The following is a 22938-nucleotide window of genomic DNA, read 5'->3' as shown; positions in this document are numbered from 1 at the left end:
ATAAAGGGACACTGAAATAGAAAGATCTGTGGGTATAGGTGGTTTAGAGAACAACTGTTTAAAGTGCCTGGACAAAGAAATAGAGAAGCGTAGCAATGAGCTAGCCTCTTTTTGCAGAACTCATCATGCAGGAATAGAGAGCAACTCCTATCAGTGGAAGGTCTTGATAGAAATATTGTTAATCCAGCGTATGTAAATGAGAGAGACAGATTTACATAACCGAACTGAAAAGTTTAGAGAGGGTAATTAGGTAAATGTGACTCTGTCCATTCTCTTGGGAGCAAGTCTATTCAGAGGGCATGTCTTCTCTGTAGAGGACTACGTGCTTGCAAACGAGACGTTCCTGATAAGTCCTGCTCTTGCAAACAAAGCAGGGCGTTCCCAATAAGTCCTAATCTTGCAAACAAAGCAGGGCATTGGGGGTTTGTTTATGTGTAAACATCTTGAAAATCCAGAAAGTCAGGGAAAGGTCAGAGAAACAACAATGTGTCTTGTGACTTGGCAACATTCCACAAACGACTGTATAAAATAAAGCAGAGCACGCCATTGGAGGCAGCCGCCATGTTTGTCTTGTCTTGTGTTGTCTTGTGTGCTCATTCCTTTGTTTAGGAAACACGTGGACCCCAACATCTGGCACAGCGAGCAGGGTCCATGGCTCCACGAGAGCAAGGAACCGGAGGGGGAACACACCGGGCAGGTAAATAAAGAAAGGGGGACCCACGGGAAAATTATGGGGAATTCCACCTCTCTGGCCTCTGAATATTTGTGGTTACTCCAGGGACTGTTGATATCTATAGGAGCAGAAGTTAGTCAAGGAACATAAGACTTTGAAGTGATTGTTTTGCCCACGTTGAACAACATTGTTATTAGTTTCAATATCAAACCAAAGTGCAGTTAAATCGAAAGGAATGGTTACAAGTGGTTAAAGTCCTGCGTCGAGCTCATCAGCGAGGGCAAACGATGCCTCTGACTTTGTGGACTTTGTGTAGTTCCATTACTCAGGCATTAGAGTTACTTGAAACTGACTCAGAGCATGGCGATACTGCCACAGGAGGTGAGGCATCTGAAGCTTTAGAGAGGAATGATCCTAGAGAGGAACATATTTATGCCCCGGTTGTTGAGGACAAGGAATTGGAAAAAGAGCTAATGCCTCCTTTGTCTGAAGGAAATTCTGATTTGCAGCGCATTTTAGAGATGTTACAACAGTTGTTAAAATTGCAAGGTACCGCTGCTCCTGTTTCTCCTATCTCTCTGCCATGAGCCTTCCCTGTTACCTTCCCTTCTGCTCCTTTGGAAAAGGATTTCCCTTTGCCTCCACCTCCAACTTCTTTGCCTATGTCAGGTCAGGTTTTCTCTGTGCCTCTTCCTCCTGTAGGAGAAAAGAAGGAATCGAAGGAAAAGGATGATTTTGAGGAATTAGATTTATTCCCAATAACATGGGCTGCTTTCGGCCCCAATGCTCAGTTCCCAAACGGTGGCCAGAATGTGACTTTTACAGCCCTACAATTTAAATTTTTGAAAGAAATGCTAATTATGGACCTCAGTCACCGTTTGTTATCGGCCTTCTCGATTCCTCCTCTTTAGAACATATGATGATTCCTATTGACTGGGAAACGTTGGGACAGGCTGTCCTTGATCGTTCACAATGGCTTCAATTAAAAAGTTGGTGGTGGGAGGAAGCAAGAGTACAAGCTAGAAAAAATGCTACCCAAAATCCCCCAGGACCTACTGAAATGCAGCTTATGGGTTCAGGACAATACGCCACTCTTAATGCTCAGGCAGGCCTAGATGATATTGCTCTCACTCAGATTAAAGACTTGTTTATAAAAGCGTGGACTAAGGTTGAAATAGTGGGTAAAACTTCTTTATCTGTTGTAAAGATCCTACAAGGAGCCACTGAGCCGTATCCAGATTTTGTAGCCCGTCTTCAAGATGCTGTATTAAAGACTGTAGGTTCAGGTCCTGCTGCTAAAATTCTTTTGGATACTCTGGCTTTTGAGAGTGCTAATCCCGAGTGCCAAAAATTGCTGTGTCCTCTAAAAACTAGTGGAGCTGATTTAGCTGAATACATTCGGGCTTGTGCAGATGTTGGAGGAGCTATTTACAATGCTCAATTGTTTGCTAGGGCACTTTCTAAGGCTTCAAGAGGCAATTCTAAACAAGGTATATGCTATCAATGTGGGAAACCTGGTCATTTTAAAAAGGAATACTGGAAAGAAATTAGGCTCTTCTGCTCTAAAAGAAAAAAGGTTACCATCTGATATGTGTAAACGATGTGGCAAGGGTCGACTTTGGACCAATGAATGCCGTTCAAAAACTGATAAGAGTGGGAATGTATTGTCACCCCTCTCGGGAAACGGGAGCCGGGGCCCGCAGGCTTGGGGCCCCAACAAATACAATGCAGGCCTACTCCAATACCCAGTGAGCAGTGGCTTACTACATCAAGGAATGACCTCGAGTCCTTAAAGACATCTTACCCTACCCCAGTTTCTCAGCTTTATGCTGCCACTAAGCAGAGTGCCAGTGCTGACCTAGCTATTGTCCAATCTTATACTTTACCTCCTAATGGAGGAATATATAAGTTGGCTACCGGAGTGTGTGGTCCTTTGCCAAAGGGACATGTAGGACTTTTACTAGGTCGAAGCAGCAGCGCTGTGCGGGGGTTAATGGTGGTCCCAGGAATTATTGATCCTGATTTTACTGATGAAATCCTTATTATGGTACAAGTCTCACACTTTATGCACCTAGAGGCAGGGGGATGTATTGCACAATTGCTTTTATTGCCTTTTTTTTCCTTTCTTATCTAGAGATGTGTCTCGTCTAGGAGGTCTCGTCTAGGAGGTTTCAGTAGTACTGGGAAAACTGTTTTCTAGGAAACTTTAGTTTCTGATCAAAAACCTTTATGTTCATTGCAAACTAATGGGATACTTTTTGAGGGATTAGTCAACACAAGAGCGGATATATATAATAATGTTTGGCTCAATGGCCTGATCATTGGAAAAAGAAACAAGTATCAGTTACTCTATCCGACCTAGGTACTGCTTCTATAGTCTACCAAAGTGTCGAGCCCCTGAGCTGTGTAGGACCTGAAAGACAACAAGGAAAAGTGTTCTTTTATATTGTTCCCATTAATATTAACCTTTGGGGCCGTGATCTTTTACAACAATTTGGCGCTTTTTTAAGCATTCCTCATATTTCTTCAGCTGCCAAAAATATGATGTTCAAAATGGGCTACAGTCCTGTAAACTCTGAGCCACTGTCCACAAGCCTCAAACTTTACAATTGAGGTGGAAAACTACAACTCTTGTTTGTGTGGAACAGTGGACATTATCTAAAGAAAAACGTAAGGCTTTAAAGAATTTAGTTAAGGAACAATTGGCCGAGGGGCATATTCAACCAAGTACTTCTGCATGGAATTCCCCTGTGTTTGTCTTGTCAAAAAAAAAAAAAAAAAAAAAAAAGGAAAATGGCACTTATTAACTGATCTTAGAGCTGTAAATACTTGTAGTCAACCTATGGGGACTTTATCCCCTGTAGCAAAAGAAGAATTATCATTTTTAGAAAATATAATTAGTGAAGCTTACCTTGATTATATTGCACCCAATATTCCACTTTCGTTGTGTCTTTTTCATACTCCCCATTCACCAATGGCCGTTTTACACCAGGATAATAATATTCTGGAGTGGCTGTTTTTGGCTAATAAAGACATTAAGAAAATTCACCCATATATTGATAAATTGGCTGAATTAATTATTAAAGGACAACATCAAGCTCGTCAGTTGCTTGGTGCTGACCCTATAAAAATTATTATCCGATTATCTAATCAATACATTGAATCTCTGTGAAAATTCATAAGGGTTGACAAGTGGCTTGCGCTGAGTATACTGGTTCTTTTTCTCAGCATTATCCTAGTAATAAATTATTTGCTTTTCTGCAACAATATTCTTTACTGCCATATAATCCTATCTCTTACACTCCAGTTAAATGTCCCACCTTTTTTACTGATGCTTCAAGCAATGGAAAGGCTGAATACTGGACTTCAGACAATTCAAAAATTTCTCACTATCCATTTGAATCAGTACAACAAGGAGAACTTTTTACCATTCTTATGGTTCTACAAGACTGGCCTCAAACCACTTGTAATATAGTTAGTGATTCCCAATATGCTGTATATGTAATTAAATATATTTCTCAGATTTCTTTACCATTATTTCCTCAAACTCCTTTACAAAAATTATTTTCTTTATTATTTGTGACTCTTACTTCCTGCACTGCCCCCCTCTTTATCACTCATATTCGTTCTCATTCAGCTTTGCCAGGACCTTTATCTTTTGGCAATAGTCAGATTGATTCTTTACTTATTGGCAGTGTCCAACGGGCTCAGGATGAGCACCAACTACATCATACTAATAGTTTAGGATTACAATGGTGATTTTCTATAACACGCCATCAAGCCCGAGCTATTGTCAGAGCCTGCCCATCTTGTGCTCCTATTATTGCACCTTTTTAAAGTCCAGGTATTAATCCTCGATACACTCAACAAAATCACATTTGGCAAATGGATATAACTATGTTCCTTCCTTTAGTCATTTAAAATATGTTCATCATACTATTGATACGTGGTCACATTTCCAGTGGGCTATGCCATTACCCTCTGAAAAGGTTGACTCTGTTATTACTCATTTACTTACTTGTTTTGCAGTTATGGGAGTCCCTGCTGAATTAAAAATTGATAATGCCCCTGCTTATTGCTCTCACAAATTGGCTGCCTTCCTCTGTTTATACCATATTCATCATTCCATTGGTATTCCATTTAACAGTCAAGGTCAAGCAATTATTGAAAGAGCCAATGCTACCTTAAAATTACAACTTTTAAAACTAAAAGGGGGAGATGGGCGAGATTCCTCAAAACATCAAATTCTGAAAGCCCTTTTTACTTTAAATTTTCTCAACCATTGGCGCCAATTACAGCAGTCTGCAGCGGTGAAATATTTTCAACAGCCTTTAGAAAAGCCGCAAAACAGTAATCTGTGGGTGTATTATCCTTCATTACAAGGGAAATATTTAAAAGGAAACGTTTTACAATGGGGCCGAGGCTATGCTCTTGTCCGGACAGGTGCCGGAGATGAGTGGTTTCCATCTCGATGGTTGAAACAGTGCCATGGCGAAGAGGAGCCGATCCGAAGAGTTCCTCAAGGAATTTCAGGAGCTAAATCTGAGCACTCAGAGAACATTCACCTTCAGAACTCGACGTGCGGAGCCCCTGACATGGGGACAACTGAAAATGTTAAGAAGCTGAAGGGGTTGTTCAACAAGCTGGGCAGCCCAAAACCCCACTGACTTTATTCCTGGCTATGCTGGCCATAGTAAATTGTCAGGTAACAACTGGAGAATTTACATACTGGACTTATATTCCTTTTCCACCCTTATATCAAGGTGTGGCCTGGGGAGACAGAGAAGTCCCAGTATTTACTAATGATACTGCTTGGATGCCATTGCCTTTTTTAAACCAGGATCCTGAATTAAACACTGGCACAGTAAATAGTTCATATCAATTTGGGGTTGAAGGGTTACCTATATGTCTTGGGGGTAGTCCACATTGTCTGCATCTTTATCATGAGGCTTGGGCTGTTCGCTATAACCATAGTCATATCTCTGCCTTTACTATGATTATTATGGCTCAAAGTTTTAAGTATAATCATACTGCAGTACTTAATGAAACTCTGCTAAGTACATTATCTTTATGCCCTATCCCTGATGTGTCCGGAGGTGTTTCCCAACTAGAGTGGACTAGATGTAGAAGTAGTGGGCCATGATTGTTGTTAGAAGTAAAAGGGAAGAGTCGTAAATACCTTGTTACAGATTGGAGTGTACATGGAGATTTTCAGACTAAATTCAGCTATGTCAACCTGCGTTGGCATAAAGGTAATCACAGCATTTCTGCAGATGACAATGGAACTATTATTTGGCATGATGGTGGTCTATCACCCCCTATGCCACATTTGGCTAATACCTCACAAATACAAGGTCATATTTGGAAGTTGCTAGCTGCTGGTAAACCAATGTTCACTTTCACGGGAAACATGTCCTTAAATCTTACTAATATTGCTAACCCTTTCCATATATCTTTGCATTGAAATAGTTCTAGATATGTTATTGCATGTGTAAGAAAGCCTTACTTGTTGTTGACAGGAATGTTTAAATGAGATAATAATACAGGGGTAGTTAACTTAACTGTACAAACAATTGTACATTCTTAAGTTGTATAAATACTACTTGGTGGAATAATAATTGGAATGAGTCTCATTCTGATTTATATATACTAAGATCCAGAAAAGAAACCTGGCTACCTGTAAACTTAACATGTACTTGGAGTGAATCTGCTGGGGTTACTCAAATTTACAAGGTTATGCAAGATCTTGTCCACCGCAGTCGGAGGATAGTTGGAATCGTCGTGACCGCGATGATAGGACTTGTAGCAATTGCTTCCACTGCCGCTGTTGCTAGATTAGCTCTACACAAGAGTATACAAAATGCAGAATTTGTGCAACAATGGCATAAACAATCACATTTGTTGTGGCAGCAGCAACGAGATATAGATGCTCAGTTGACTGAATGAGTGGATAATCTGGAGCAAGTGGTTTTTGGTTGGGAGATCAGCTAACAGTGTTGAACACCCGAGCTTTATTGAAATGTGATTGGAACACTACTCAATTTTGCATTACTCCTGTTCCTTTTAACAGCACTGTGCATAACTGGACTGAGATAAAGAGACTTTTAATTGGTCATAATAATCTTTCCCTAGAAATACAAGAATTAACACAGAACATTTTTGAAACATTTCACAATCAGTTACCGTTGCTGACTGGTGCAGATTTGATGACTGGTATTGCACAAAGTTTGACGTCTTTGAACCCTATGAGCCCTGTAAAAACTTTGCTGACCTCTGTTTCTAGTAATGTATTGATTGTTGTTCTTGCCTTTGTCATTTTCACAGTCTGCTGGAGATGGTGCCAAAGGGCAAACACCAAAACCCAGCGAGCCCAACATGTAATGATGGTTTTAAAAGAAATTCATACTTGTAAATAAGGAAAGGGGAAATGTAGAAGACTACGTGCTCGCAAACGAGACGTTCCTGATAAGTCCTGCTCTTGCAAATGACGCAGGGGGTTCCCGATAAGTCCTGTTCTTGCAAAGGAAGCAGGGAGTTCCTGATAAGTCCTGCTCTTGCAAACGAAGCTGGGTATTGGGGGCTTGTTTATGTGTAAACATCTTGAAAATCCAGAAAGTCAGGGAAAGGTCAGAAAAACAACAATATGTCTTGTGACTTGGCAACATTCCACAAACGACTGTATAAAATAAAGCAGAGTGCGCCATTCGAGGTGGCCGCCATGTTTGTCTTGTCTTGTGTTGTCTTGTGTGTTCATTCCTTTGTTTAGGAAACACGTGGACCCCAACACTTCTCAGTTGATCTTTGCCATCTATGGAGGTAACTTAGCAACAAGGCAGTTGTTAGTTCTTAACCTTTCTAGTACATGAAATGCCCTGGGGATATTTTTAAAATACTGAAATCTAAGCTTCACCTACAAATGGAGCCTGGGCACTGGGATTTTTCAAATAGTCTTGAGATGATTCTAATTTTCAGTCATGATTAAGAACCACAGCATTAGGGGCTTTACAGTATTTTGTAAGTAAGAAGGCATTGCAGATTTTAAGGATAAGTTTTATTTGGGGAAGATGCATATTCTAGTGTGTTGGACTACTGGGAACTTTGAGACAGAAATTATTGGTGGAGTTTTGAAAAGAAAAGCATACATAGATTGAGGCTTCTCATATAGCCAGGACAACTGGCTTCAAAATTTACAAGTGTATTCACTGAATGAGGCTCTTCTTTATTCTGGAAATATGCATGTTTTAATTTAATTTAATTTTTTTTTAGTTTTAAAATAACCTTTCTGAGTTGGGGGAAATTAGGTGGTGATTTGAGTTTTTAAGTTCTTGTTTTAAAAATTAAGATACTGGCAATTTCATTTGAGTATCTTTTTTTAAAAAAAAAAAATTGTTATTAGTTGGCAGATATAAAAACCAGTAAATCACTACACTAGTTTCTTTAGCCTAAGGGCTTATCACTTCATTCATTTATTTTCTGTCATTCCTCTACGCTGCTCATACGAATGGCAATTGTTCAGCTGATATCTTGCAATGGCTTATATTGTGCAGTTTAGCTGCTTAGTTTAATTGTTGAATGTCTTCTTAATTGGAGAACCTTGGGTGTGACAGCTTTTGGCCCTAACTGGGTTACCCATGAGAATTTGACCTGAGCTGTTTACTTGTCATCTGCAAGCAAACAGCTGTTTTTATATAAATGCATAACCATTTAGGCTTCAGCAAAGGTATGGGTCTTGGCGGTTTCAAGGAAACACCTTGCCTCAAAAGGGCACAGACCATAGTGTGCCTAGAGGGGTACTTAATCACACACTGGAGGTACAGGGTTTAGCAGGCAACACCTGGACCTGTAAACTAGCTGCTGCAAAGGCATGACTACTGGGGCAGTCTTAGACAAATTGTGTGTGATTATAAGGTGCAGGCTGCTAATCTTTCCTTTTGAGCTACAAAAATTTCATTTAGCTTGGTATTGCAGATGGTTGTGTAATGAGGATACAGAATTTAAAAAAAAATACCTGAAACGGATTGTCCAAAAAAATATAGACTATAAGAGAAAGCACCACAAAATTAGTTGTTTTAAAGAAGAGGCAGGAAGAATAATAGTAAATCAAATTTATTCCTCAGATAAATGTCGGTCTGACAGAAGCTTATCTTCTGGCTGAGATTACACAATTCAGGAAAACGAAGAAGGAGATTTTTTTCTAATCTCCTTAGAAAAATGTGGGGAAGATTCAGGACTTAATGATTTTGGAATCTGTTAGAAAAACTAATTACTGGGCCAGAAAGTAGAGATAAAGCAAAAGAATAGAAGATAGTCAGATCTAGAAAAGAGTACAAACCCTGTATGTGTTGGGAAAGAAAGAGATCAACTTTAGAGGTAAGTAACATTTTACCAAGGATTATGGCCTCTGGTTCCATCCATGTCCCTGCAAAGGACATGCTCTCATTCTTTTTATGGCTGCATAGTATTCCATGGTGAACATGTAGCACATTTTCTTTATCTAGTCTATCATTGTTAGGCATTTAGGTTGATTCCATGTCTTTACTATTGTGAATAGTGCTGCAATGAACAAGACCAGAAAACTAAATACTGAATGTTCCCACTAGTAAGTGGGAGCTTAATGACAAGAACACACGGACACATAGAGGAAAATAACATACACTGGGGCTTTTTGGAGGGTGGAGGCTGTGGGGAGGAAGAGGATTTTTAAAAATACCCAATAGGGGACTGGGCACGGTGGCTCATGCCTGTAATCCCAGCACTTTGGGAGGCCGAGGCAGGTGGATCACAAGGTCAGGAGATCGAGACCATCCTGGCTAACACGGTGAAACATTGTCTCCACTAAAAATACAAAAAATTAGCCAGGCATGGTGGCACACGCCTGTAGTCCCAGCTACTCAGGAGGCTGAGGCAGGAGAATCACTTGGACCCAGGAGGTGGAGGTTGCATTGAGCTGAGATTGTGCCACTGCACTCCAGTCTGGGTATTAGGCTTAATACTTGTGATGAAGTAATCTGTACACCAATTCCTCATGACACAAGTTTACCCATGTAATAAAAACCTGCACTTGTGCCCCAGAACTTAAAATACAAGTTAAAAAAAAATGGTAATGATGTATGAAAGTTATTTTCTTGATTGTAGCGGTTTTACTGTAGTTATGTTAGGGAACGTCCTTGTTTGTCAGAAACAAACAAATATTTGGGAGTGAAGAAGCATCATATTGGCAACACTCTTAAATTGCTCTGGTGAAAAAAGTTCTTTATACTGTACTTGAGATTTTCTGTAGGTTTGGGATTATTTCTAAAACTTAGAAAGTTAACAGTATTGAACTATTAATGTATGGGTATTGACTGATCAGAATGAACATAAGTTATTAACAACTGGCCCATGTCAACAAGATATCAGCCCTGGTGTGAGATGGTAATATATTTTACCTTTCCTGAAACAAACAGCCAATTATTCCAACTCCATTAATTAAATGGGGCATTCTTTCCCCAATGATGTGAATTGTCATGTTTAGTAAATACGTATGTTCACACACATAGGTCTATTTATGAATTGTCTATTCTATTCAACTGATGTACTTATTTGTTTCTCCAACAAGTTGCATAATCTAGTACCATGCTTTGTCTACAATGTCTTTATAGAGTAATAATGCCTGCTTGGGAAAGTCTTTCCTCTTAACAGATTCCTGCTTATGAAAATTATCTAGATTTTTTGAATAATAATTCATTTATATAAGTTATAGAATCAGTGCTCAGAGTACGTGAAAAATCCTATGTGTATTTCAATTAGGATTGCAGTCATGTATCACTTAACAGCAGGGATATATTCTAAGAAATTTATCAGTAGGCAATTTCATCATTGTGGGAACATCATAGAGCATACTTACACAAACATAAGTGATACAGCCTTTATGCATCTAGCCTATATAATATAGCCTGCTACTAGTAGGATACAACCCTGTATAACATATTATGGTACTGGATAATATAGACAATTGTAACACAATGGTAGGTAGTTGTGAATCTAAACATATATAAACATTAAAAGGTAAAGTGAAAATAAAATAATATAATCTTATGAGACCATTGTTATATATGTGGTCCATCATTGACTAAAACATTGTTAGGTGGCATGACTGTACTTTAAAAGTCCTATATGTTGCATCTGAAATTTAAATAATGTCACATTCTTTCTTGTTGCAGGTAGTACAAGATGAGTCAATTTCTCTTCAAATTGGTGGAGATATTTCTACATGTTTCAGACCATCGGACCCCAATATTCTTCACTGAAGTTTGAGGCCCTAAAGTTTTCTAGATTTTTCTGCCGACTCCTGTTTTGCATGTGTCTCAGTAATAGCTGGAGAGTATGACCCAGTCTATGAATGTCTGACAATTTTTCCCCAAGTTGTCTCAGTGCTTGTTTAGTAAATAGTCATGATAGCAATGATGCAGATTATGCACAGGCTCAATCAGCACCTTGCCCCTGCTACTCTCTTATAAGTAGTAGTTATTCAGTCACTAATCTCAAAATACACTGATCTGTCCTTTAAAATGCCACATTTTGTTCCACCTTTGGGCCTTTTCAAAAGAATTTCTTCTAGCTAAAATATTAGTATCTGGTTGACCCTTTTTGTCACTGTTTTCTCAGTTTAAATGCCACTTTCTCAAAGAAACTTTCTCTAACCACCAAATCTAAAATAACCATATTTTTATTCTTTTTCACATCACCTAATTCAATTATTTGCATAGGACTATCTATTTAACCGTCTACCTATTCCCAACTCCAATGTAAGGCCCATTATCAGTCTGACATACTAATTGCTTTATACTCAGCAGCAAAACTATTGTTAAAGACATAATAGAAACTCAATAATTAATTTTGAAATGAATAGAGGCAAATGCCTTCACGTCTTATTACTAGACTATGAGTTTCTCTTACAGTAAGTAATTGAAGCTTGTCAATTACTTATTGACCTTTTATTGATTTAGAAGAAAGTGGATCAAAGAGAAGTGTCCTCCATAAGGGCCTAAAAGAAAAATGGAAAAATTAAGCACCATTCTATGTTCTTCTGTTTTTATAGTCTTCATAATCCTTTAGATATTGTGCTTACTTTCTGTAACTATGGACTTTGATTTCCTGTTATTGAGATATTTTAATGCAATGTTATTGTATTAGTCAAATAATATGACAACATAATTTTAATTAAAATGTTAATAGTTAATGACTGTGGGTGTTAATTCTTTCAGGAATACTCAAAATTTAATGAAGATCTCTGGAAGGCCACAAATGTTTAAGAGTCATTGAAAGCTATAACAACAATCATTTTTTTCCTTCAAGAATGTTGCACCGACTTGTATTTTAAATCAAGTTCTATTGAAGGCCTTGTCAAAATCCAAAATTTTGTAAACTTTTTTTTTCATGAAAAAACCCTTTTTGGGGTAATTATAGATTGAATAGTTGTCCAAAATTCTTTTTGTATTTGCCCCAAAGGCTTTTGTAGCCAACTAATATTAACCTACAATATTCATGAAAAACAGTGACTGAGCAGTTGTATTAGCCAGGGTTCTCTAGAGGGACAGGACTAATAGGATAGATGTATATATGAAAGGGAGTTAATTAAAGAGTATTGACTCCCACAGTCATAAGGTGAAGTCCCACAGTAGACTGCCTGCAAGCTGAGAAGGAGGCCAGTCCAAGTCCCCAAACCTCAAAAGTAAAGAAGTCAACAATGGAGCCTTCAGTTTGTAGCTGACGGCCCAAACGTCCCTGGCAAACCACTGGTGTAAGCCCAAGGGTCCACAAGCTGAAGAACTTAGAGTCCAATGTTTGAGGGCAGGAAGAATCCAGTACAGAAGAAAGATGGAGGCCAGAAGACAGCCAGCCTAGTTCTTCCATGTTCCTCTGCCTGCATTTATCCTAGCCATGCTGGCAGCTGATTAAATGGTGTCCACCCAGATTGAGGGTGTGTCTGCCTCTCCCAGTCCACTGACTCAAATGTTAATCTCCTTTGGCAACACCCTCACAAACACACTGAGGAACAACACTTTGCATCCTTCAATACAATCAAGTTGACACTCATTATTAACCATTACAGGGGTTTGGTGAAGAGTCAAATACTAATTCACATCTCTTTGATAAAAGATCTCTGCCTCTCTTTATAATTTCAAATGTGAAATCTGGAAAACTAACATGGAAGAATGTCACTGAGTTTCATTTTCAATTTTGCCACTGTTAATTTAACCATAAGAAAGACACTTTCCCTCTCTTGGCTTCTGTCTGTTTTTGTAAAATATGAAAGTTAGGTAAAAATAATCTCCAGCATTCTGTCATATAGACATCTTATGTTTCTTTCAATCTGCAGTGGTTTCATAGGTTTAGAGTAACATAGACCGCATTTGGAAAGAGGCATTTTTTTTTTTTTTTTTTTTTTTTTTTAAATCTCAGCAGGTATAAAGAAGCTAGTCACATAACCACAAATTTTAATCCAAATCTGTTTATCTCATATTTGAAGTTTTAACTCTTCACTTTAACATCTTTTATTTGCATTCAGAGCTAGGTGCTGGATTCTAGGTTTTTTTTTTTTTTTTTTTCTTTAGACTGATTTCCTCTATTTTGATTGTAGTCAGCCTATGTGGATTTTTACTTTGTGAAAAACGTAGAAATTCTATGTTGATGGGGCCAGCAACATAGGGGCTAAGGGACTAACCACTAGAGGGCAATGAATGTTCTTCCTTATTGATTGAATCTATCACCATAACAAATTTAAGATAATTGTATGGTCATATGAACCCTATTTTTAATGTTTCTTTCCATTGGGGGTTTAGTTGTCCTATTCTAATGCAGTTACAGATAGAAAAAGATTAAACTTTAAACATTTGGCAGGGATATCTGCTAATAAGAGGCAAATAAGTATATTAAAGCCAAATGTCTTTACATGTAATGCTACTGTTGCATTGCAAAAATTGACAACAACACTAAGTCTGAGTAAAATATAAAAATAATATTTCTACATACAAACAAAATTTTCAATTTTCAAGAATATTTGTTTGTTTCAAGAGAATTTGAAGTTCTGTTTTGAAAAGAAAATTTATTGTTACAGAGTTTCAATACTATTATTTTCTTCAACATCACAGGGGAAGCTTTTATTTTTATCATTGCAATGCAGCTGTTCTACAGGCAGAGTCTGGTCATTTTTATGAACACATCACCAATAAATCCATATTAATTTATTAATAGCATTTGGAAAAAAATATTGAAAAGAGCAAGGAGAATTTTAAAGCATCAGAAATTCTTTTCTAAACATTGCAGATTTAGGTAAGATGTCAGCATAGGCACAAGAAAACAATACGTAAGTTGTCAAACCTTAACTTGTAAATTTTGTGCAGAGGACAGCCTCACAAATCATAAGTCTAAATCACATCACCATGAAACATGGTTTGAGGCCCAAGGCTACTCAAATACATATGGTTGTGTGGTCTATTAGAAAGCACAATGGACTAGGAGTTAGAAAGCTTAGGTTGTGCTGTTAATTCTTTCACTAGGTTGACCTACATTATAACCCATAATGTGAGCCTCGACTTTTTCTATATAATGGGGTAATAATGTCAGACTTTCATGTTCCACAGGTTTAAGAATACTAAATTAGATAAACATGTTATAATACATTATTTGAGTTTATCCCACTTAGAGTACATTAAACTTCTTGAGTGTGTGAATTAATATGTTTCATCAAGTTTTGGTTATTATTTTTTCAAATATTTTCTTCTACTATTTCCTATTCTCTTTTTCTGGAACTTCTATTATGTGTATGATGGTTTTCTTGAGTTGATGATGGTCTCCAAGGCTCTATCATTTTTCTTTATTTTCTCTTCTTTTTGTTCTAGGATTACATCATCTAAATTGGCCAGTTGTTAAGTTTGATGACTGTTTCTTCTGCCCGCTCAAATATGCTGTTAAATTCCTCTCTGTAATTTTTCATTTTAATTATATTAACTTACAATTTTAGAATTTCATTTGATTATTTTATTGACTGCTATTTCTTTATTGATGTTCTCTCTTTGGCGGAAGATTGCTTTTATGTTTTCCTGCAGTTTTTCAGATACGCTTTCCTATACTTATTTTAAATTATTTAAGGATTTAGGCAAGATGGGTGTCTAGACACAGCCAAGAGAAACATCTGCCACTGAGGGACCAGGACACTGGGAAGACTTGCATACTCTGAGAAGATCTTCAGAAGAAAGGCATTGAGAGTGAACAGAGGAAGGAGATAGATGTTGAGCTGAAGGGGGAGGAACCTGGGATGCCTGCATAAGGCTATGGCACATCAGCACTCATGCTTGCCCCCAGTGACTCCAGGGAAAAATGTGAGTTGAGCAGGCAAGGACCAACCCACTCTTGCCACAGCCCTTTGGAATTCTGACAGTAGGAGAACCCTTGGCCCCCACAGTCACATGAGCTGGCAGGGAGAGCTGTTCAGAGAGATAATAGGGGAAGAACTCTAGCCAATGTGGAATCTAAAGGGTTTGGTGTGAAAGCATCTACAGTGGAACATACCCAGGGATGGCCATTTCACCTTGCTGCCCTAAGAAACTTTAGCCTATGGAGAACTGTCAGACCTAAAGAGAACAGGGTAATCGTGCCCGCGAGATGGGGCTGGTTCAACCTGAGCTTTTCCCTTTCTGCTGGCTTTTCCCAGGGCTAGAGCTTGGTCATGCCTGTTTGCAGTTCAGCCTAGGATGCCCAGCCAGGGTGCCTCCTAGGGGCCAGTATTATAGGTTCTTCACTGGCTGACCACATCTGACCACCAGAGAGCTCCAGCAGAGTGGCCCCCACTGAAGTGCAGCAGTCCTCCCATGGACTCTCCCTACGAGAGCCTCACCCATGCCACTTTGCTGGCACACACTCATCCATGGTCACTCCACACATTGCTTTGCCAGTGCATGCATATGGGCAAACTTCACATTCCCTTCCCCGCTGCTGGTGCGTGTGTGTGTGCGTGTGCAACCCACTGTGCCACTGCTGCTGGCATGTAAGCACCCTATACTTCCTTCTGTGCCACCTTTGCCAAGGCAAATGCATGCACAGAAACCAGTGACCCCACATCCCACTCTGTGCCACCACTGCCACCAATGTGAATGCATGTACAGAGGGGCCAGACTAGTGCCCTCCAGTGCCACACATCCATGCTGACACCAGCTCTGACATAAACGTGTGCAAAAATGGCAGCAGCCATGCATCCCACCCCATGTGCCTCATCCCACCCCATGTGCCTCACTGCCACTGTTGCAACTGCAAAAGGCTACATGGGGGCTGGCACCACCATGCCTGACAATGATGTACCAGAACTGATGAGCATGAAGCCCACCTCACTGCCACTGCTGCTGTTACATACAAATGAGCACAGATCTCACTGCCACCTTCCCATGAAATGCTTGGGCTCTCACCATCTATTGGAATGTTGTGACTAGCAGTCTGTGAACACTTTGGCCCCCCAAGCAAAGCACATTCCTAACCTAGAGGGATCAGAAAACAAAGCTAGTGACTGGATACCAATCCCTCCCCCAGAGTTAGAGTGTGCAACTCAGGAGTCCTGAGCTGAAACTTGGCCCCCTAAAATCCTTCAGAAAGGAAGTCAGTTGACTGAGCCTACCTAATACCACAACCAAACAACTCCGGATATCAAAGAAGATAAAAGAAGAATCTATCCATCCAAAAGATAGCAACTTCAAAGATTGAAGGCTCATCAGCTGACAAAGACTAGAAAGAGCCAGTGCAGTAACTCTGGAATTCAGAAAGCCAGAGTGTCTTTCTACCTCCAAATGACCAGACTATTTCCACAACAGTAGTCATTAACCAGACTGAAACAGCTGAATATCAGAAAATGAATTAAGAATTTGGATAAAAATGAAATCATCAAGATTCAGTCAAAACTCAATCTAAGGATTCAAAGGAATACAATAAAATGATAGAGAAGATGTAAAACAAAATGACCATTTTAAGAAAAAATCAAACTGGTCTGATAGAGTTGAAAAACCCACTTTAAGAATTTCAGATTACAATTGCAAGTATTAATACCAGAATCAACTAAAGTTGAAGAAAAAATTTGAGTGTTCAAAGACCAGCTCTCCAAAATAACAGTCAGATAAAAATAAAGAAAAACAAGAAGAATAAACAAAAACAAAAAATATGGTATTATGAGAAGAGACAATATCTGTGACTCATTGGCATCACTAAAAGAGAGGAAGAGAAAGCAAGAAACTTGGAACACATATTTATTTCAGGATATTGTTCATGAAAATTTCCCCAACCTCTCTAGAGAGGCCAATTTTCAAATTCAGGAAATGCAGAGAACCCCTATGAAATACTACATAAGAAGACCATCCCTAAGACACATAGTCACCAGATCCTCCAAGGGCAAAATGAAAGAAAAAATGTTAAAGGCATGTAGAAAGAAGGTGAAGATCATCTAAAAAGAGAACTCCATCAGGCTAGTAGAAACACTACAAGCCAGAAGAGATCAGGGCTTATATTCTGCATTTTTAAAAAAAGCAATTCCAACCAAGAGTTTTATATCTAGCCAAAAGAAGTTTCTAAAGAAAAGGAGGAAAAAAAAGATACTTTTTAGACAAGTAAATGCCAAGATAATTTATTATCAACAAAACTTGCCTTATAATAAGTAATAAAAAGAGTGCTAAATATGGGCAGAAAAGACCTTTGCTAGCCACAACACAACCAAACTCAAGTACATAGACCACTGATGTCATAAAGCAACCACAGAAAAAACTCTGCATAACAACCTGCTAACATGATGACAGTATCAAATCCACAGATATCAATACTACACATGGGCTGAATGACCCAATTAAAAGGCACAGACTGGCAAGTTATATAAAGAAGCAAGACCCAGTGCTATGCTATTTTCCAGAGATTCACTTCATATTCAATGGCACCCATATGCTCAAATTAAAGAGATGGAGAAAAACCTACCAAGAAAATAGAAACCAGACAAAAACAGAGGTTTCTGTTGTAATTTCAGACACCACCGACTTCAAACTCAGAAAAAATATTTTTTTAAAGACAAAGAAGAACATTACATAATGGTAAAGGGTTCAACTCAACAAGAACACCTAACTATCCTAAATACATCCACACCCAAAGCAGGAACAACCAGATTTATAAACCAAGTCCTTACAGACTTATGAAGAGATTAGAAAAACACACAATAATAGTGGGAGACATCAACACTCTACTGACTGTCCATTGCATTAGACTCTCCATTGAGGCAGAAAACTCAGAAAACTATTTCTGACCTGAACTCAATACTTGACCAAATATACCTAAAAGACATCTACAGAGCTCTCAAACTCAAAACAACAGAACTTCTCATCTTCACATGGCATGTAGTCTAAAATCAACCACATAATCAGACATAAAAAAAGTCCTCAACAAATTAAAAAAAAAAAAAAAAAAAAAAAAAACGCAAATCCTACCAACCACATTTTTGGACCACAGCAAAATAAAAGTAAAAATTGATACTAAGAAAATCACTCAAAACCAAACAATTATATAAAAATTAAACAACCTGCTCCTGAATCACTTCTGGGTAATTAATGAAATTAAGGTACATGTCAATAAATTATTTGAAGCTTATGACAACAGAGATACAACATACTAATAAAAGAGAAAATCAACCACAAAGCTATAGGAAGACAAGAAATAACTATATCATGGGTGACCTGAAGGAAATTGAGATATGGAAACAATAAAAAGGACCAATCAATTCAGGAGTTCTTTGAAAGAATTATGACAGATATGCTACTGCATAGAACTATAAACAAAAAAAGGGAGAAGATTCAAATAAACACAATCAGAAATGACAAAGGAGATGTTACCATGGACTCCACATAAATGTAAAAAACCCTCAATGACTACTATAAACACCTGTATGCATACAAACTAGATAACCTAGAAATGATGGAAAAATTCCTGGAAACATACAACCTTCCAAGATTCAACCAAAAGCAATTGAATACCTGAACAGACTAATAATGAGTATTGAAATTAAATCAGTATTAAAAGTCCTACCAACCAGAAAGAACACAGGACCAGACAGATTCACAGCCAAATTTTACCAGATGTATAAAGATAATATGGTACTATTCCTTTTGAAATGACTGCAAAAAATTGAGGAGAAAAGAAACTTCTCTAACTCATTCTGTGAGTCCAGCATCATCCTGATAACAAAAACTGGCAGAGACACGACAACAAAACAGAAAACCTTAGGCCAACGTCCTTGATGAACACAGATGCAAAATATTTAACAAAATACTAACAAACCAAATCTAGCAGCATATAAAAAATCTAATCCGTCACCATTACGTAGGCTTTATCCTTGCCTGGGATGGAAGGTTGGGTCAACATAGGCAAATGAAGACATTATTCATCATATAAGCAGAACTAAAACCAAAAACCACATGAGTATCTCAATAGATGCAAAAAAAGGAGCAGGGAGTGGAGGCTCACATCTGTAATCCCAACACTTTGGGAGACTGAGGCAGGTGGATCACTTGAGGTGAGGAGTTCAAGACCAGCATGGCCAACATGGCAAAACCCTGTCTCTACTAAAAATATAAAAATTAACTGGGCGTGGTGGTGGGCACCTGTAATCCCAACTACACAGGAGGCTGAAGCAGGAGAATCACTTGAACCTGGGGGGCGGAGGTTGCAATAAGGCAAGATTGTACCACTGCACTCCAACCTGGGCAACAGACCGTGACTCTGTCTCAAAAAAAAAAGAATTTATATAAAATTCAACATTTCTTCATGTTAATGAATTCTGAAGCAACTAGGCATTGAAGAAACATACTACAAAATAATTAGAGCCTTCTATTACAAACCCACAGCTAGCATCATACTGAATTGGCAAAAAATAGAAGCCTTCTCTTTGAAAATTGGAACAAGGCAGAATGCCCTCTTTCATCAGTCTTATTTAGCTATTTTATTGGAAGTACTGGCAAGAGTAATCTGGCAAGAGGCAGGAATAAAATGCATGCAAATAGGAAGAGAGAAAATCAAAGTATCACTGTTTGAAGAAAATATGATCCTATACCTAGAAAACCCCATAGTCTCTGCTCCAAAACAAGTTGATCTTCTAAGCAACTTCAAGCAAAGTTTTAGGGTATAAAATAAATGTACAAAAATTAGCAGCATTCCTGTACACTAACAACATCCAAGCTGAGAGGCAAATCAAGGATGCAATCCTGTTTACAATAGCCACAAAAAGTATAAAATACCTAGGAATACAGCTAACCAGGATGGTGAAAGATCTCCACAATGAGAATTTCTAAACACTGATGAAACAAATCAGAAAAGAAACAAATAAATGCAAAAAACAATTCCATGCTCATGGATTGGAAGAATCAATATTGTAAAAATGGCTGTACTGCCCAAAGCAATTTACAGATTCAGTGACATTCCTATCAAACTAACAACGACATTCTTCACAGAATTAGAAAAAATGATTGTAAATTTTTTATGGATCCAAAAAAAGAGCTTGAATAGTTAAGGCAGTACTAAGCAAACAGGACAAAGGTGGAGGCATCACATTACCTGATTTCCAACTGTGCTACAAGACTACAGTAACTGAAACAGCATGGAACTGGTACAAAAATCAACACATAGACCAATGGAACAGAACAGAGAGCCCAGAAATAATGCCACACACATACGACATTCTAATCTTTGTCAAAGTCAACAAAAACAAGCAAGGGGAAAAGGACTCCCTATTCAATAAGTGGTGCTATAATAATCAGTTAGCCATACACAGAAGATTGAAACGGAACTCCTTTCTTACACTATACACACACACAAAAAAAACAAAAAAACAAAACAAAACAAAACAAAACCTCGCAATAGGTTAAAGACTTAAACGTGAAACCTGAAACTATAACAACCCTGGAAGATAACCTAGGAAATTACATTTTGAACAAAACCAGGCAAATATTTCATGACAAAGATGCCAAAGGTAATTGCACCAAAACCAAAAGTTGACAAATGGGACCTAACTAAACTAAAAAGCTTCTGCACAGCAAAATAAACTAGCCACAAAATAAACAATCAGTCTACAGAATGGGAGAAAATATTTTTAAACTATGCATCTGACAAAGGTCTAATATCCAGAATCTATAAGGAACTTAAACTAATTCTTAAGCAAAAAAACCTCCAAACTCATTAAAAAGTGGTCAAAGGACATAAATAGACACTATTCAAAAAAGACATACATGTGAGCAACAAGCATATGAAAAAACCCTTAATGTCACTAATCACTGGAAAAATGCATATCAAAACTACAATGAAATACAATCTTACACCAATTAGAATGGCATTACTACGTCAAAAAATAACAAATGCTGGTGAAGTTATGGAGAAAAAGGAAACACTTATACACTGCTGATGGGAATGCAAATTAGTTCAGCCAACATGGAATGCATTGTGACAATTTCTCAAATAACTTAAAGCTAAAGCTTAATTACCATTCAACCCGGCATTTCCATGATTGAATGTATGCTCCCCATATAGACACATACACTACCATATAGACACATGCAGGCATATGTTTATTGTGGCGCTATTCACAATTACAAAGACAGGGAATCAACCTAAATATCCATCAAAAGTAGACTGGATAGAATAAATGTGGTACTTATACACCATGAAATACTATGCAGCCAGGAAAAATAAAGAGATCATGTTCTTTGCAGAAACATGGATAAAGCTGGAGGTCATTATCCTAAGTGAAAAAACACAGGAACACAAATCCAGACACCACATGTTTTAACTTATAAATGAGAGCTAAATATTGTGTTCATATGAGCATAATGAAGGCCACAAAAGACACAAGGCCCTAGTTGAGGGTAGAAGGAGGGAGAGTGAGGATCAAAAAACTATCTATTGGATACTGCGCTTATTACCCGGCTGGAGAAATAATCTGTACACCAAACCCCTAGATAATTTATGTATCAAATTTGTACATGTATCCCTGAACCTAAAATAATAGTTAAAAAATAAAATATTTAAAATAGCTTATTTAAAGTATTTTTTTTTTAGACGGAGTCTCACACTGTCGCGCTGGCTGGAGTGCAGTGGCGTGATCTCGGCTCACTGCAACCTCCGCCTCCAGGTTCAAGCAATTCTCCTTGTCTCAGCCTCCCAAGTAGCTGGGATTACAGGCACACACCACCATGTCCAGCTAATTTTTTTGTATTTTTAGTACAGACGGGGTTTCACTATGGCCAGGCTGGTCTCGACCTCCTGATCTTGTGATCCACCCACTTTGGCCTCCCAAAGTGCTGGGATTACAGGCATGAGCCACTGTGTCCGGCCTTAAGGTATTTTTCTAGTATCTCCAACATGTGGGCTTTCTCAGTATGTTTTACTGATTGTTTTATTTCCTGTGTAAGGGTTATATTATCTTATTTATTTGAACATTTCATTATCTTTTTGAAACCTAGTTATTTTAATTAATATAATGTGGTAACTCTGGAAATTAGATTCTCTTCCCTTGTTAGGGTTTTTTGTTGCTACTTTTTTAGAAAAATTGTTGTTTAGCGACTTTTTAATTTTTACAGACTTGGAAAATACAAGTTCAGTTTTGTTACATGGATATATTGCACAGTGGTAAATTCTGGGCTTTTAGTGCAGCCATCACCCAAATTGTGTACATTGTGCTTATTAAGTAATTTCTCATACCTCACGCCTCCAACTTCCCATCCTTTCAAGTCACCAATGTCTACGAATGCACTCTCTATTTCCACATGTATTCATTATTTATCTCCCACTTATAAGTGGGAACATGCAGTATTTAACTTTCTCTTTCTCTTTAGTGACTTTTCTGTTCTTTATCATGTATGGCAACTGAAATTTCTGATCCTTATTAGGGGCCAACTAATAATTAGAAACACATATCTTTAAATATCTGGAACCTATAAATCCTTCAATCTTTGCTAATGGGCTATGTGTGTTTGTTGGGGCATGCATTGAACACTGTGTTAGGCTTTTACACTCTTGCCTTAGCCTTTATTTTCTCCTTGCACAGAACTTCAAGTTCAGCCAGAAGTAGGAGCGTAGGGCTTTCTCAGGTTTTTCCTTAGCATGCACACAGTTTTATGCGTGCATATGAACTTCTAGATTTTCAACAGTATGACAGAGTCTTTCAATACCCATATGGACATGTCCTCCTAAGGTTTTCCATTTAAGCCTATTGATTT

This window comes from Macaca mulatta, chromosome X (genome assembly GCF_049350105.2).
Source record: "Macaca mulatta isolate MMU2019108-1 chromosome X, T2T-MMU8v2.0, whole genome shotgun sequence".
NCBI classification, from domain to species: domain Eukaryota; kingdom Metazoa; phylum Chordata; class Mammalia; order Primates; family Cercopithecidae; genus Macaca; species Macaca mulatta.
The sequence above is the reverse complement of the archived record's forward strand: the minus strand, read 5'-3'. Positions refer to the sequence as shown.